Genomic DNA, 16549 nt, shown 5'->3' with positions numbered 1-16549 from the left:
GGAATGGTGTTCTGCCTGTGTTTCAGTGCTCTTCAGCCATGTCTCTATGAGCCGCCTGAAGTCATCCTCCTGACTAGCCTCCCACCACACCCTCACCCTCTTTGAGACCATGACCCTAGAAAAGCTGTGCCCGAGGTGGCGCATGAAGTGGCCCCAGCTGGTGGGAGGGGAAGACTGCAGAGCCTGGGAAGCAGGCAAGGTCTGAAGCCAACATCTCTGCCATTTTTATTCACCTACACAGTCTCTAAAGCAGTCTTTGTTCTAGGGGAAGTGGGAAAAAAAAATAAGTGGTGAGAAAACATTGAACTGAAAGGGGCACAACAATTAAAACACTATCTGTTTTCACGGAGTGCTCTAGAATTAAATTTGCTTGAATTCAGTTTTTTCCCTCCTCATTTCTTATTACTTCCTGAATTTTCTTTCTCCAGTATCTCTCTTTACCTTCTCCTAGCTCAGTAGCCTCCTTTGAGCACTGTTTCTGACATTAGGCTTTTAAAATATATGCTATTAAACATTTCTTAACTCGATGTAATTAAACAAAGGAGGGAAGTCAGTCTGAGATCAACGACAAGCTGGAGAAATAAGCAATTTTTAAGGAAATGAAGTTTTATTACTCTTAGGGATATACTGAAGCTATTGATAACAGTTCACTTAGGACATGAATGGCTGCCTTAACTCCTACGTAAGCACATATTACAAACTTACTGTTTGGAATAAAATATGTATGTGTTTTTCTTTGCTTTTTTGCTAAAGACCTTTACTCTTTAGACTAACATTATTTCTCTACAAATTGCTTAGCAAACTTCTTTTTATTTGAACATTGCAGATATTGAGATATAAATGCAAATCTCACTTGTTTAAAACTTAGTGCTAATGAGGTCAAAACCACACAGTAAATCTCTGTGTCTGCCAGTTATCTCTATTGTGTGGCGAGAAGTGTGTGAGCAACCAGCTCTGGTCATAAGAAGCATTGGGGGAGAGAATGCTGGTGAATTCGTCCAATATGCCTCCACAAAATTGGAAAATGACTCCGTTTTGGCAGGCATGTACCCGTGGTCAGTAGCTTCATCTTTCTTTGTGAGCGTCAGTTATCTTGAATTTAAAGATAATTTTAGTACCTTCATTGTTACTTTAATACTTTATTTGATATTTCAGCTTTCTGCTATGTGGTAGTGTTATTTAAAATTTCCTCTTTTCAGTGACATTTCTTGCATGTGTATTTATATCCTACTTGTTAAAGCTAGTAATACTATGTGAGCTTATAGAATTGCATCTGAACTCTGAAGGAAAAATAATGATCCATTTCACGAGATGAGTGATTTTTACAAACTCTCATTTCAACTCAAAGAGTGCTTTTTTTCCCTTGATTAAAATGTATTTCTCGATTAAATTAAAATGCAAATATAGACAGTCTGTGTTTATGGTTATAATAGAATTATTTAAAGAAGGTTCTAAATCAACCTGCTGCTAATATTTCATGCAAGAACTGTGGGTTTTATTGTTGGGCCAGTACTGCCGTGTTCCATTTTCAAGATTACTTAAAGTGCTATGAAAACTTAATCACACTGCCCAGGTTTTATCAGTTTTTGCCCAGTCTTCTCTAGGATGTTAAAAGGGACTGCTTTCCTATATACGTCTTAAGTTATGTTAGTGATATTGGAGAAATATGAAGTACTAAAACTTTAGAACCCCTTGAAATTGAGTTATGAACGATTTACTATTTGTTTTAAAAAGTACATTTTATTACACAGAAGTGAATCAACTCTTAAATTTAAGAGAACCATATTTAATAATTTATTATGAAATTAAATATCTGAAAAATTACTTCAAGAAACCATTTAGTCCAACTTTTTAATTTATATTAGATATGTAAAATATTTGTATTAGAAATTGCATCTAATGCTATGGATTTAATTATGCTCCTTTCGTATTATTTTAGCTTTCTTTTTTTTTTTTTGGAAGTGTCCTATCACTTTTCAAACACATTGATTAAAATAATTCTTAAATAACATTTATAACTTGATCTTTTTTCTTTTTTTGTTATTTTTAGTGACCTCAGTGAAAACCAAATTCAGGCAGTTCCAAGGAAAGCTTTCCGTGGGGCAGTTGATATTAAAAATCTGTAAGTATTTTTCCTAATTGATACTGTTTTTCTTTTAATTACCCATTTTCCAAGTTTAATTTATATTAAATAAAGTGTCAGAAAAAAATGGTGAAAGCCTATATACATCTTTATGCTTCCTTAGGAGAGCTTGTAACAATAAGTTTTAAATTGTTTTCACAAGCTATCTGAAGAGATTCTCGTTTAGAAGATGTCTAGAAACTGAAGTTGTTATCAAATTCATTCTTCAAACCTTGTGATTAATCTTGTGAAATCTAAAGAAATTATTTGATTATAAGGTATTTACAATGTATTTTCTTCCCCTTACTGTGAGCTAATTTCAATAGCTCCTTTTTCACTTGTTATCGGTGTTTATTGGAAATGCAGAATATTTTTTTTCTGGAAAGAGTAGATAATATTTTCTTGTTAGAGATACCTGTGGCCTAGAGCTACAGCTTTTTAAAATAGCTTTTAGATCACCATTTTCATTAAATGCCAACAGTGTGAGAATGAGAAAATTGTCTTTCCCTTTGTGTGAATACTTTTCTTGCATCTTTTCCCTCTTATATCTTTATGAAAAAATATATGTATAGCCTTCTTTAAAAAGCAAAAAAAAAAAAGAAAGAAAAAGAAAACTATGTTTCTGTATTATCCCTTGATAAATCTTTAATCTAGTGTCTTATGTAGATGTGTTTTTTGTAAGTGTGGAGAGCTCTTTACATACCAGGTTTAAGATCACAGTGGCAATCCTAATATCATTGATATATATCTTAATAAATTTAAAAATACCTTGTTAGCCTTTTAAAATGATGGTTTTTGACTCACCGTGAATCTAAAATGTAAAACATTTTCTGTAGCTTTTCCATTAGTTTGGAATGTGGGGGGAAAAGGCCCCTGTGTGCTGAGATTAACTATCAGGAATTCAGTATTTCTTAGCTAGTAATAAACAGGGCAGGCACTTTAAGAATTAACTTATATTCCGAATTCTCCGTGGTGGGATCCAACAATATTTCTCCAGTAGCGAAAGTGAGACAGATGTTTTCCTTCGTCAAAGAGGACTGTTTATAAAGCTACAATTTATGGCCTCTACATCCTCTCCTCAATGTAACTTTTTTTTTAATTTGTACTTTTTTAAAATTTGTACTTTAATTTGTACTTTTTTTAAGTGTATAGGTAAAGACAGAAAAATATAGACTTCTAGGTATAAATGTGTAGAGCCGTCAAAATCCTGGCCCTAGGTTTTTATGAGCGTTTACATGTTAAAGAGATTTTATTTGCTTTGTTTTTAATCTCTAATGAAAACTTAGGGAAGCCTTCAGATAGATTCAGAGATGTAGGGTGTTCAGAACCGCCTCTGTATATTACGTCTGAGCAGAACAACATAAAGATCCCAATGTAGCACCTACCCGAGTTGCCTATATGTCTCTGTAAAAGGACAGTAATGGCCAAAGGTGACCACCCTTTGAGAATGCCACTTGCAATCTTACAATAGTATTTTTTCTAAAGCCTTAAAACAGGTGGCTTTTAATCTTAGCAAAGATATTTAGGGAATCCAAGTCTATTAAGTAATCCTTCTCCCATATTTAAGGATGCATTTGGGAGTGAGATACCGGTCATAGTGGGATTCTTCCTTAATTCCTCTTCATTTATTCTTTAAAAATGTGATTTTAAAAGTTTAGAGATAAAAAGAAAAGTAAAATGCTAGCCCTTATACTTTGAAGAAAGCAATATTGATTTAGCAGGATTTTTGAAATATTTCTCCCCACGACATCATCCCCCCCTCTACCATTTTAAAGGCAGTTATTATGTATACTGTGAGATGAGTTTAGGACTGTCTCAGAATCTCTTGCCATTTTTTTGTTTTGTAGACGTAACAAATCAGTAAACTTCATTGAGCCTTAATTTTTACTTTTATGAAATCAGTATAATAATTTCTTACATTTGCTGTGGTTATTAGAGAAAAACCATATGTGAAAAACCTTAAAACAGTAATATGCTACAAAATATAGTACAGTATTCATTCAGCAACTGCTAGAATTTAGCACTGAAAAATTTATACTAAGGAGAGAGGAAAGGAGAGCATAAACTAGTTTGCAATATTAGTAATCAATCAGATAGACCCATGTCTATCATGGGTCAATTAGACATGGAGCTGCAATAATGGGGAAAAAAATCTATCAGAAAGTACTAAATGAATATACACAAGACTCTGATTTATAAACAAATTAAATGCAACAGGTACTGAGGAAAGAAAGAGATAAAAGTATTGATATTGCTTGAAGTTATCAGGGAATACTTTAGAAAAGAGTTACTGAAAGAAAATATAAAGGAATCTTCAAGGAGGTTGGCTCATACTGTATACTGGTGAGTAGTGGCCGGTAAAAGCAGACTGAGAAAGTAAGAATTTATTAAGACCTACGCAAGGCCTGATTTCTGGGTTTCGATTGGTTTGGAGGATTAAAATTAAAGTGCAGTGGAATGTGTGTGTGTGTTTATTGTGTGTGTGTGTGTGTGTGTGCGTGCGCGTGTGTATGATATAAGGAATATTACCTCCGTTTCAAGGTGAACGAATACTAATTCGGAGTAGCAGCAGTGGTAAGAAGCATAGCAATCTGCATATGGAGGAAGCCAAGTAGAGTGGCATCCAAATGATTTTAACTTTGGAGGTTTCTGTTCTTATGGAGGAAAGGGGGCTTAAGAAACTATGTGAGTGCTAAATGATGATGTGATGATCAAAAGAACAATTTATTCCTGCTACTCTCAATGCCTTCCATGTAACAGTGAGAAAGACCATGAGAACATTGAAACACCACAATGCATTTACAGGTTTATTGAATTAAATAAGATCATAGTTACAATTTTCTAAAATTTCACGTTTAAAAAGCATTTTGCTATAATTAAAAAATAGTTCAAACTACATTATTCAAAAAAATTTCAATTTCATGGGACTTTGTGTGAAGTTTAGTTTTATCATTAAAAATTAAGAAGGATATTTTGTAAAATATGTTAGAACTGAGAGTAAATTTTAATTTGTATTATTGTTAAAATGGTACTGTATGTCATCAAGTAATGACTCAGTAAAAGTCCATAAATATTGACATTATTAATATTATTAACATTCAGTGTGGGAAGGAGAGGCATAGTGCTTTGTCTTATTTATTATTCCAGTGTGTACGTTTACAGTTTGGACAACCCTGCATGGTGCCATAATGGCTAGTGTTTCGAGTCATTCAGGGAGTAAAAGAGAAGTAAGGCTGCACAGAAGGAATACGTGCTTTAGTTGCATCAAGCCGATATTTTGTATAGCGCCGTCTAAAAGACTAGTCTAGTGCACTGTACCGAGTTTATTGGATTTACCACATATTCAGGCCTTATTCAGAACAAATTCCAGTTATCAGAAGATTTTCACTGGAAGCACTTGCTTTAATCTTGTGGATTGGCTAAATATGCTTAAGGCAGTATCCTGACAATATGAAATTGATGCTGTGGAAATTTTGCAAATTAGCAGATTTTATTCCTCTTCCTCCAGGCAAGCCACGGTAAAACTATTCTAGACAGCTGGACATTTATCTTGCTGTTAAACATCTCCAGGGAGAACTTCCCATAACTTTTTTGCTTACCCCTATTAATTTCCAAACTGGATTAAAACTCTTTCTATTTTATTTTGTTACCCAATTTTCTCTACCTGCTACTTAAACCAGTTTCTTTTTTCTGGGATTGTACACAGTGAGATCTGAGAATAACAAGATCGTATTAAAATATCAACTAAATAATAGTGTTTATAAAAGTCACTGGCAGCACTTTTACATAGGATTTACATCTGTGTGCTTGAACTCTCCAAGTATGAATTCAAGTACTGATACCATATCATTACCAAATGATGCCTCACCAAAATGATAATCAATGTTTATATGATTTTCCTTGATAAACTTTGTATATGTATTTAATATATTTAACACTGACTAATAAAGCCTTGGCTGCCTCCTGATCAGTTTCTGAACAAAGACATGTTACATTGTGCCAGTTTTGTTTACAAGTATGTATGAGGCATTTCTATTTAATTGAATAATTTAAGAGAATATTCAAATTATAATAAATCTTGCCTTATTGCTGAGACTTGCAAAATTATTCTCTAAGTAGGTATTTTATGAATATAAAATTTTTCCAAGAGTCTCTTGTTTTTATGAGAAATCATTTCTAGTCATGTTATCTTAGGATTTAAGCAAAGAAGTGCAAATATATGAACTTAAAAATCAAATGGATTGCCAAGAGTTACTCACGCTACAAAAGCAAACTCTATCATACCTTACATTAGTTTCTTTAATGAGTTGAACCTGAATACTTAAAATAACTAAATTCCAACAAGCATTATTTTAGGTAGACTTTTTAAAGTACGTCATACCTGGTTTTTATTCTTCTTTCATGTTGCGGTGTATCCTCAAAATGTACTCTATGTTCCAAACTTTACTATTTACTGTTCATTAATAAATACATTCCTTTTCTATTTGCTTGCATTATACCAATTCCATTAAATTTTCATCCGTTATGAATCTTACCCTCCTTTTCCAATAAAACTACCTGTCATTAACAAATAGGTTAAGGAAAATATTTATATTCATTCTTTTATAACATACATTAGTTTACAGACAAGGGTTATAAGATAATTTAAGTTATAAGATGATTTAGCTTGGTTCTCTTTGAGTAAGTCATGGTATCATTTGGGAAACAAGAATGCATGGCCATGACTTTTTAGGAAACAGATAACCCAATTTGGGATGCACTGATTCTTGGTGATAAGATTTGGCAAATAGGAAAGAGAAGGTTAATCTGTATGTTGCTACACAGCTATTTATGTTATTTAGAAATTTAATTTTTTTCTGGAACTCTGTCATCTTCAATTTATTTTATTAATGGATCAATTAAAACCCATAGGAGGAAAATTCACAGTTCTATACTAGGTACACAGAAAGACATATATTTTGCTATTTTTTCACACTTCTCTATTTTAAAATATCAATCTACTGGTTTCTTTTCCTCTGTCATCTGCATTCTTCATGATGATAAGGGAACAAGGTTGCTCACGTAATATAGAATAAATATGTAACAACCAGAAGAGTGTATTATATATTTAACCATTCAAATGCAAGACTTACTTTAGCTTTGTCCTATAAATTAAGTCATATTTACAGAATGACTACCATAATCAGCTACTTTTCATGTTTAGTTTACTACATTTCTTGTCATACTTAATTACATACTTTTTACATAATTATCATAAAAATAAAATCCATGTATATCAAATTGAAATTGTAACTTTTAGTGCCCCTAGCTCCTCCCAAAAGTGTTTTCAGTAAGCCTGAGGCTGAAGAGACTTTGAAGGGGAGGTTGGTTTCTCACTCAAGGGGCTTGCTATCTTTAGCGTTAGATTAAATACCGCATACAGGTCTTTAGTGGGAGGTAGAACCTTCTGAACAAACCTGTAACAATGGCTCTTCATTTAGATGAATAGCAAATGAAGTTGAGTTTTATGGTATAAGGACCAGAGCGTCTCTTAACATCCAGAATGCTGCCTGTGGACATAGGGGACAACCAGCAACCAGCAGTTGTTTGGGTTCTTAGACGTAAAATGTATTAGGAACTCAGCAGTTGCCACAGTCAGTACCATGGGAACTGTCCATGGTCCTAGAATTTGCCTGGTTTAAACTCAGTCTAAAAAACCACACTGAATTGTGATAATCTGCAACAACTATGGTCAAGTTTGCTACCAATAACCTCTCCAACATCGCATTTTGCTGTTTCTCCTGGATGCCTTAGCACTCTTTATTACTGATAGCTTTCTCTCATGTAAAAAATGAGTCTAAATAACGTATCTTCATCAACATTTTCCAAAACAATAAAACTAAAAAGAAAAAAACACAAGACATTTTGATTGAGTAGTTGGGAATCTAATTCACATATGTATCAGTATAAAATAGTAATTGTCATGATCTTTCTGTGGCTGCGTGTTGTCCTTGAGACAGAACAGATCTTTAGGTTTCTTACTTCCCCAACCCTGGAGAGCCACTCTTTTCTATCTCTGAGCAGTTACAATAACCTGCTAACTGAGTTTTGATCTCCAGTTTATATTCTCATTAGATAGTTGTAACATTGCAGCCAGATTTGTTTTCATAAAGCATTGTTTTTCATCCCATCACTACCTGGTTCAAAATCATACAGATTATTAAAAACAAAAACATTTTGCTATAGGCATTATGGCAAAGCCTTGGGGATTTAGCAGAGTATTGTCTACAGTAGTTCTGCAGGGTCTGTAGGAATATAGGCTCTTCCCTGAGAGAGCAGCGACTTTTATCAAATGGCATGCCATCTAGTCTCTTTAGATATTCTGACTAGTCCCAATGTTCTGACACCCATGCAGGCTCCCAGCCCTCTCTCCCCCCGAATCTGCACACAAGTTCTTCGCTCACATCAGAATGGCCCCTCTCTTGCAGACATTTACTGTGAACATTGTAGAACCTCTGCTCACAAGTGTTCTTTGAACCAGTCTCCTCCATAGGGAATGCCCACTTTTATTTCTGTCTTACTGGATTCTATCCATCTTTTAGGGATCGGGGGATTTTTTTTCTCTTCCTCACACAATTATTTTTGCCTAGGGTAATCTCTTCCTTTTCTGAAATTCTGTAACATTCTTCGTCTACTGGCTTCTTCCTTGAAACTTGGCCATTAGAAATTCAGCAGAAACCTCCACTCGCAGAATGAATAGCTCCTGAATCTCTTTTCCTAGCCACCTGTGTATCTAGTGAGGGCTTCAGCAATACATAGATTTAAATTTGAATCAAGGTTTCACTAAATATTTACTACCTATTTTGCATAATTTATTGAACTTCTGTGAGCCTCATTTTCTTATCTATAAAATCAGAATAATGATAATACCTACCTTTTCAAGTAATTGTGAGAAATAATGAGACGGGTATATCTACAGACCCTGCCATTTGCTATGCATTCAATAAATGCTAGCAATTATCATTGTCAGTTTCAATTTCTACCTCCCTTGATTAGTCTACTTAGACTTACCAGAACGTGAAGGTCAACTTAGTTGTCTTTCCTCCAGTGTCTATTACCATCTCTGTTAGAACTACCTTTAGCTTCCTTCTAATAAATTATCAAATGGATATAACTTTATACCACAGCTTATTCCCAAAAAACTGAGATTCTTTATTCCTATGAGAAAAACAAAATGTTACTTGAAAGATTGCAAAAGGGTTAAATTCTCAAATAACATAAATTATTTTGGGTTCCTAAGAAGAGTCCTTTCCTTGGTTATGTTCTTCATTAATGTCCAGGCTAACAGATGAGCTTTCATGCCAAGGTAAATGTTTGCTGATACTTCTCTCTAGGATGTTCATTTATATGGATTAATTTAAATTTTTTTGTTCCCTCTATGTATTATAATTTAAATCTTGAACTGCTTCTTAAACAATCATTATTAGCATAAGATTTGTATATTTAGGCACTCATATTCACCTGAATTTTATACACACAGGGAAGAAATAGAACAGATCCTGCCCATATCCTTACCAGCATTTTTTTTTCTTTTTCTCCCATTATATTTATGTTTTATCAGGTTGCTTGTAAAATAGTGAAATGTTGTTTTTCCCTCATATTGACTGTAGTCACTTTGATGTGTTTTAAGTCAACTAGATTCTTGGAGTTTGTCATCTTACAGTGGTGAGATAAATATGAACGAAACTTCTATTTCTCATACCTAAAAAACCCTGGGAAAGTGGAGCATAGTGATAATAATTTTGTTGAGACATTGAGAAACTCTGCCTGGCTTAGAAATTATTAAAGAATTTTTATGTTCACTATTGTTTCAGAGTTAAGTATATTTTATGGAGTTCTGATTTTTACAAAAAGAAAATTAGTAATAAGATTTTATTACTTGGACACTGCACTGAAATATGAATTTTCTATGAGTAAGGACAAAACCAACTAAAGTTAATGCAGGAAGGTATGTTTTGTATGTAATTCAAACAGTATGGTATCTAGATTTCTAAAAATGACAACAGGAAATCCTGAAAAAGACTTACTTAAAAGTAACAGAATGGGGAGGGGATATGGGGATATATGTATACAGATAGCTGATTCACTTTGTTATACAGCAGAAACTAACACAACATTGCAAAGCAATTATACTCCAATAAAGATGTTAAAAAAAAAAGCAACAGAGTGCAGTGTCTCCAGTTATATTTCAGGATGCCAAGTAAGCAAATGTCCAACCGTTTTTGTCATTTAATATACCTCTTTTGTAAAATTTATACTTAGCAACATTATATATTGTCTCTCATTCTGAGAATTAATCAAAATCTGAAGCTAGGCTAAATTATTTTTAGTCTTAAAGACAATCAGATCAACTTCCGAAATTTTATGTGAGTGAGGCACAGAGTGATCTCTCTTAATAAAAGCATACTGCATTCTCTAAGACTAAATTTACCAGTGCTAGGAAAAAATAAAATAGGCAGTCTAGAGTTATTCTAGAGCATCAGAAGAGGATCACCTACCACTGAAAAGAGAATCATAGAATGTTAATGCTGAGAGAAATCTTAAAGAGAATATATTTTTTAACAACATTATTTTCATGAAATTAAAGATAAAGCAGTTGCTTCAAGTCACACTCTTACAAACTAGGACGGTGGAGGATCAGAGAGGATGGGTCGGAATTTGAACAGAAACAAGAGAGGAGGGCTAGGGGTAGGAAATGAGGAGAAGACACAGCAGTCTGGGCAAGAACATGTAGGCTAAATGTCTGAAAGAAACCACCAGTGGTACTATCCATACCGTTCTTTCTCCTGGGAAAATAAGAAAAGCACTAGCTTGCTTCCCCCTGGGAAGTAGCTCCTGTGTCAGGAAAGGATCCTCAAGCCGTCTCTGATGCACCTAGTGCTCTTATCATCTAAAGATCAACACATTTACCTTATGTCTGGGTAAATAGCTGTAACATTACTTTTTGGAGAAGTGAAAAAATTCTCTTCTTACTAATTCCTTAATTCGGAACAATTTTACGGCACAATTTATAATCACATCTAAACACGTCACTAAACTCTTGGCTGAACAGATCCTTTCCTGTTTACAGAAAGCAGGAGTGCCCAGGGTTTGAGAGGTGGTAGAGAAGGAAGTGAGTAGCATGAGAGGAAACAAGGTGAAGAAAATTAGTCCAGAAACTGAAATAAATTACACTTTTGCGTAGTTTTGACACTGTTTATCTTGAACCATATGCAGACAAATAGAGGTTTGTGCAGAGAGATTTTTCCCATGAGCAGTCATGCGGGTACAACACTTTCCATAAACATACCTTTGAATACTACAAAATCTACCCACTGATGAAAATATTATTTACTTCGATTTTCATTGTCCTTTCAAATGAGTAATGTTTTCACAAAATACCTTCCTTCTCAGAAGATATTTGAACTGGGATATGATGGCATTCAGGAAACTTTTAGGGACGACTTTGGTCCTATGAGAGCTGAATATTCTTAATGGTTTAGTGCCAGTAAGGGCTTAGATTTCTGTTAAGAATCAGAAGAAGCATATAACCATGAGCAACGTTAAAGAGGGGTAAAATTAGAAAAGTTTCCAGCAGCGTCTCAACTTCTAGTGGTATACAAAAAGTAATCTGTCTTTCAGTACTTGTAGGACAAGATTTGCTTGAGTGCTTTCTGTCAAACTAGGGCTTCCCCTTTGTGTATAGTATGCATGATTTAAAAGAAGCTGTGTCAGCACTGATTTATACATTGACAGCTAAGGATAATAAGATATGGGCAAACATACAGCTCACCCTTTTACAGATTAACCTGGAGACTGCATTAGGCAAATTTGATAGCATTAAAAGATTTTGCCAATTTGTCTGGAAACAATTTCTCTTTTGTAGTGTGTCAAGGGTAACACTTCATGCCATTGTGCTAATTTAAATGGCTTTGATAAATTGTTCAAGAGGTTAGAGAATAGTAGTGTAGATATATATTTAGCACTTTAAAAATAAAAAATGGCTATTAACTTAATTGTTAAATGAATTTAATCTGTAAAAATCAAAAGTGCTCAAGAATGTTAAGTGTTTTCTTTGAACTGCAGCAACCATATTACATCATGAGTCTTTAAAAAGTCTTCTTAGAAAATAAAATTATACCTCTGCATACTTCCTAATAAGCAGAAATGCTTTCAGCTGTTACGGTAGCATGAGTGGTAGCTGTTGTTTGGGGAAAGCCTTAGTTTATACAAGCAATAAAATTGTATCTTCTCAAGGGCTCACGTTTTTTATATTGCACATCTTAGTACGCACCATTTGCACGGCATCAAGGTAGCCTCTTATATGATTATGTCCTCCAGAGACCTTCTTAAAAATGAGATGTATATTTCATGAGACATTCTCTATGTAAATAATTTCTAAAGTAAGGACTTTGAAAAGGCCCCTCTGAAAGTCACTGGTTTAAATCACTTCACCTTTATTCAGTCGTCTTGTGAGAGAAACAGCTATTGCAACATTTCCCTTAAAAACCGACCTCAGATTTGAATTAGCCCTTTTGGTGAATTCTGCACTTGAAACAAGGACAAGATTCATTTGTATTAGGATCATAGTCTTACCCTGTACATGTACCTCCCTTCCCAACGCATGCAGAGCTGACAACTCACCTGACTATTTCATTAAACATTTTGTTTCTATCTCAAGTGAAGCATTAAAATACTTTTTCTTTACAGGAATAATAATATCGCTAAGCATCAAGCTACTAGATTTAAATAAAAACTGCTTATTTGTTAAACAAAAAGGAGAGTGCTGTGGGATTTAGTACTTAGTTGTCCATTTCAACCAAGTAAATTTCTTAGTATGAAGAAGGAAATTTTAATTCCCCAGACAAGCGGCAGGAAAAAGCAAATAAGTTTGGAGCAGCCATTTTTTTCAATCTTTGAATTTTAGCAAATGAGTACTTAAACTTCTGGAGAACATTCATTTATTTGAATTCTGTATTATTTAGAATGAGCTGATACAGCTTTTAAATGTTTGACTGTAGAGATGTGTGGTGTTTTAACAATCTTGCTGCTATATGTGTTTCATAGTGTTTTGGGCCGAAATTAGCAGCTTTGAGAAAAGCAAATTTTTTAAAATTTCTTAATACTTTTAAAAAACTTGTTTTCTGGAGAGTGGTGTAATTTGGGAAGTTCCTTAACTGAAAAGTCTAATATTTACAGTGCCAAGAAGTCGCATTTAATGATAACAATGCTTGCATATAGTGAAGCTTAATATAAAACAACTGGTAGCTTTGTAAGGTGTATGTCTAGTTGGGAAATAGCAAGGAGATAGGTGGGACGTCATTTCTCTTTCCTGATTTGGAGTTCTTGAAAGAAAACTGCTTTTAAAAGAAGAAAACCTAAAAGTATTCTTGCTCTTTCTTGCCAAGGATAGTGAAATTAACATGCAGCTGGGTGTCTCTGATAAATGGATTCTGTTAGGTCACTGAGGGGGTGCATGTGACATTAAGTGATTTACAGTCCTTTACCTTAATGAAATTGTTTCAGCAAGATGACGCTGAAAGCTCTTAATGGATAGCTTTTCTTGATGTAATGAAATTGCATTCCTATGGCATTTAATATAAGGTGCAGTTATTATTTACTGGAGCTTTCCAAGGGCTGCTATTTGCACACACAGTTCAGAACAAAAAGAGGTTTCAGTGATGGCACCGACGCCAGAATGGCTTGTGACATTCTTAAGCAGATGAGTGTATTTGTGAGAGCATTTCAGTTAGTGCAGCCAAGGCTTCAGAGACCCTTCAGGAGACTCCCTTTCACCTAACCCTGCTAGTGTCCAATCTCTTACATATATTCTTCTAATCTGTTTAACAGGCAACTGGATTACAACCAGATCAGCTGTATTGAAGATGGGGCATTTAGGGCTCTCCGGGACCTGGAGGTGCTGTAAGTACCGCTTATTTCTTACTCTTTTAACGGGAGCTTTGTGTCTGGGGAGTGCTAAGGTGGATGCTTATCTGTTAGCTTGAAACCTTGTGTCAAAATGGTTTCCCAAACAGAGCCCTTAAATAACTCACAGCGAATACAGAGAAGAGTTGAAATGTGTCTGTGCAAAACCTTGCATAGCATATCTATATGCTTAGGTAAAATTGTCTGATTTAGGAACGACACTCAAATGTTCACACGTATTGTCTTTTAAGTGTTTCTCCTTATGATAAAATAGTCTCATACACAGGATTTGTGAGAATTCCCAGAATTGCTATATATTAAGATAACATCAGTTGCGTAGGAAACATTACAACAAAAAATAAACCTTAATAGCTGATATGTTGGTATGTTTTAGTTGCTGTGCAATGGAAAGACATTTTCTCATTTTAAAATGTCATTTTAACTAGATAACTTACCATCTCTGTAAGGTTACTTTGAAATGTACTGTCTAAATTTAATAAGCCGCCCACTAGGTCCATTTTAAAGTCTTCACTACTGACTTTGTAAAGCACTACACACAGATTTGAATTATAATTGACATTTTCTGTCTTTCCTTGCTGGACAGACATGGCTGACAAAATTGGTTAGAGGTAACTGAGTAATCTCTACAGACCTTTGACACTGTAAAATAATTTTAATGGCATTGTTAATTATAATGAAAAATAATTTCAATGAAAACTAGAGTTACTAAAGCCACTTAAGCCACCTGTACATTTCTGAAAAATTTCCCCAAAGATTCACCTTTCTAACTTTTTAAGTATACTTACAGATTTCTCCCCCCAATAAAATATATTTCTATGCTATAATTCTCCCCTGACTCAGTTTGTTCAGAAATCTGAAACTGAATTAAATGTGAAGAGGTTTTGAATTTTCAGTCCATGTGTTAAATGTTATCCAGAAATCCTCCTGAGAAAAAGATCCCATTGCTTTATAAATTGAGTTTGAAGAGCAGAATGTAATTCTGAAAAAAGTTGATTGTTTCAACTAGAATGGCTTATTTTTCCAATATTTTCTATATGATTTTGGTTTTATTTGCAAGTAAATGAATCGAATTTCTCAGTGTGTCATGTGCTGCTAAGTTATTAATTATTTTTAAAGAATTATGTAAGAATGAGTTGATTGAGGTAAATTGCTCTGAGAGTATATACTGTTCTCTAACCACTTGAGAGATCACCTTTGTTTCTGTTGATAACAATCTAACTTATTCTAAAGGAAAAAAAAAATCAAAGTGCTTGTCGTACACATTGTAGTTATAAGGCCACTTTTAAAATTGTGTTCCAGAGCCATTTTTAATATAGGAAGCTCACTAATGCTATTTCAGAGTGAGAATAATTGCGATACAACTATGATTTCATGATAGTGGTCTGACGTCAAAACCATAGTCAGTGTCACTAAACTTTATATGTGAGGAGACTACCACAAGTGTTACTTAGTTGAACAGAGCAGAATAAGTCAAAGAATTTGTTATTAAGTCAGTGCACCTAACTGAGAATATGAATGATACCAAACATTTAATGAAAAATTTGCTAAATGTTTTGAATGAATTAAATCCCATAAAGTACTTTATTATTAAGTAAAAGAACTTAAATACTTATTAGCTATAGAATAACTAATATATGTTTAATATACTGAGGAGGTATTGAGTGCTCCGTATATATTGAGAGAGAGAGAGAGAGGAAGAGAGAGAAAGTTCCTGCTATGTGTCAAGCTCTGTGCTAGACATTGAAAACACTTTACCCACAAATACAATAACTATTCATTTGCTTTTTTAGTTCTAAACTAGTATCATTGTTTTTAGAAGCAGGAAGTTCAAGAAAACACAGTCACCTCCTATATTTTGTCAGGTTAGCAACATATCTAAAAGGTGACTTTTGCAAGACCCACTATCATGAAACACACCAAAGTGTGATAAACATCTCGTGGTTCATGGAATTAAAATCAGAATCTAAAATGTTGGGAACTCTTTTGAGGACCTCAATAGATAGGTCTCAAAGAGTATCTAATGGATAGAGTTTGTTTGCTAAAGAAAAGAATTAAAATTAGCACAATACGAGAAAATGTGAATTTTTTCAAAATAATTTTAATAGTTTATATTAAATATAAAGTCAAGCAGACATTCTTTTAATATATATTAATTTTTAATGCTCATAATTTATGCAGCCTTTAGAGAAATTAATTAATGAAGAATTTAAGGCTAAATTGGCTAGAACGCTGGAAAGACTGACTTTGTTAAGCCATAATCTCTTGTCAAGTAGATCAAAGGTTTACCCATTACAAATGTCTGGTCTGGGGCTTTTTTAATATAGAGTTACCATTTTTTATATAGAGTTCCAGAAAGAAATTTACCTGTTTTGCTTATTTTTATCATCCATGACTCTTTAAGATATATCTTTTTATTATGAGGAAATAATGAAAGAGCATTAATTTGCACATCACCTTAAATTT

The 16549-nt window shown here is 33.9% G+C and overlaps 1 protein-coding gene across 1 annotated transcript in view; it reads left to right on the top strand.

Moving 5' to 3' along the window:
* The first annotated feature begins 2060 nt into the window (after positions 1–2060).
* Positions 2061–16549, top strand: part of SLIT2 (slit guidance ligand 2) — a 143236-nt gene continuing 128747 nt past the window's right edge. Inside the window, exons 1-2 of the mRNA XM_029234935.1 lie at positions 2061–2122; positions 13991–14062. The gene's annotated coding sequence lies outside the window, so the exon portion shown is untranslated. The remainder of the gene's footprint in view (positions 2123–13990; positions 14063–16549) is intronic.

The sequence above is a fragment of the Monodon monoceros genome, unplaced genomic scaffold, assembly GCF_005190385.1.
Source record: "Monodon monoceros isolate NGI ecotype Baffin Bay Population unplaced genomic scaffold, NGI_Narwhal_1 Super_Scaffold_20, whole genome shotgun sequence".
NCBI lineage: Eukaryota > Metazoa > Chordata > Mammalia > Artiodactyla > Monodontidae > Monodon > Monodon monoceros.
Note: the sequence above shows the minus strand (reverse complement) of the source record. Positions and strands in the feature narration are given on the sequence as shown.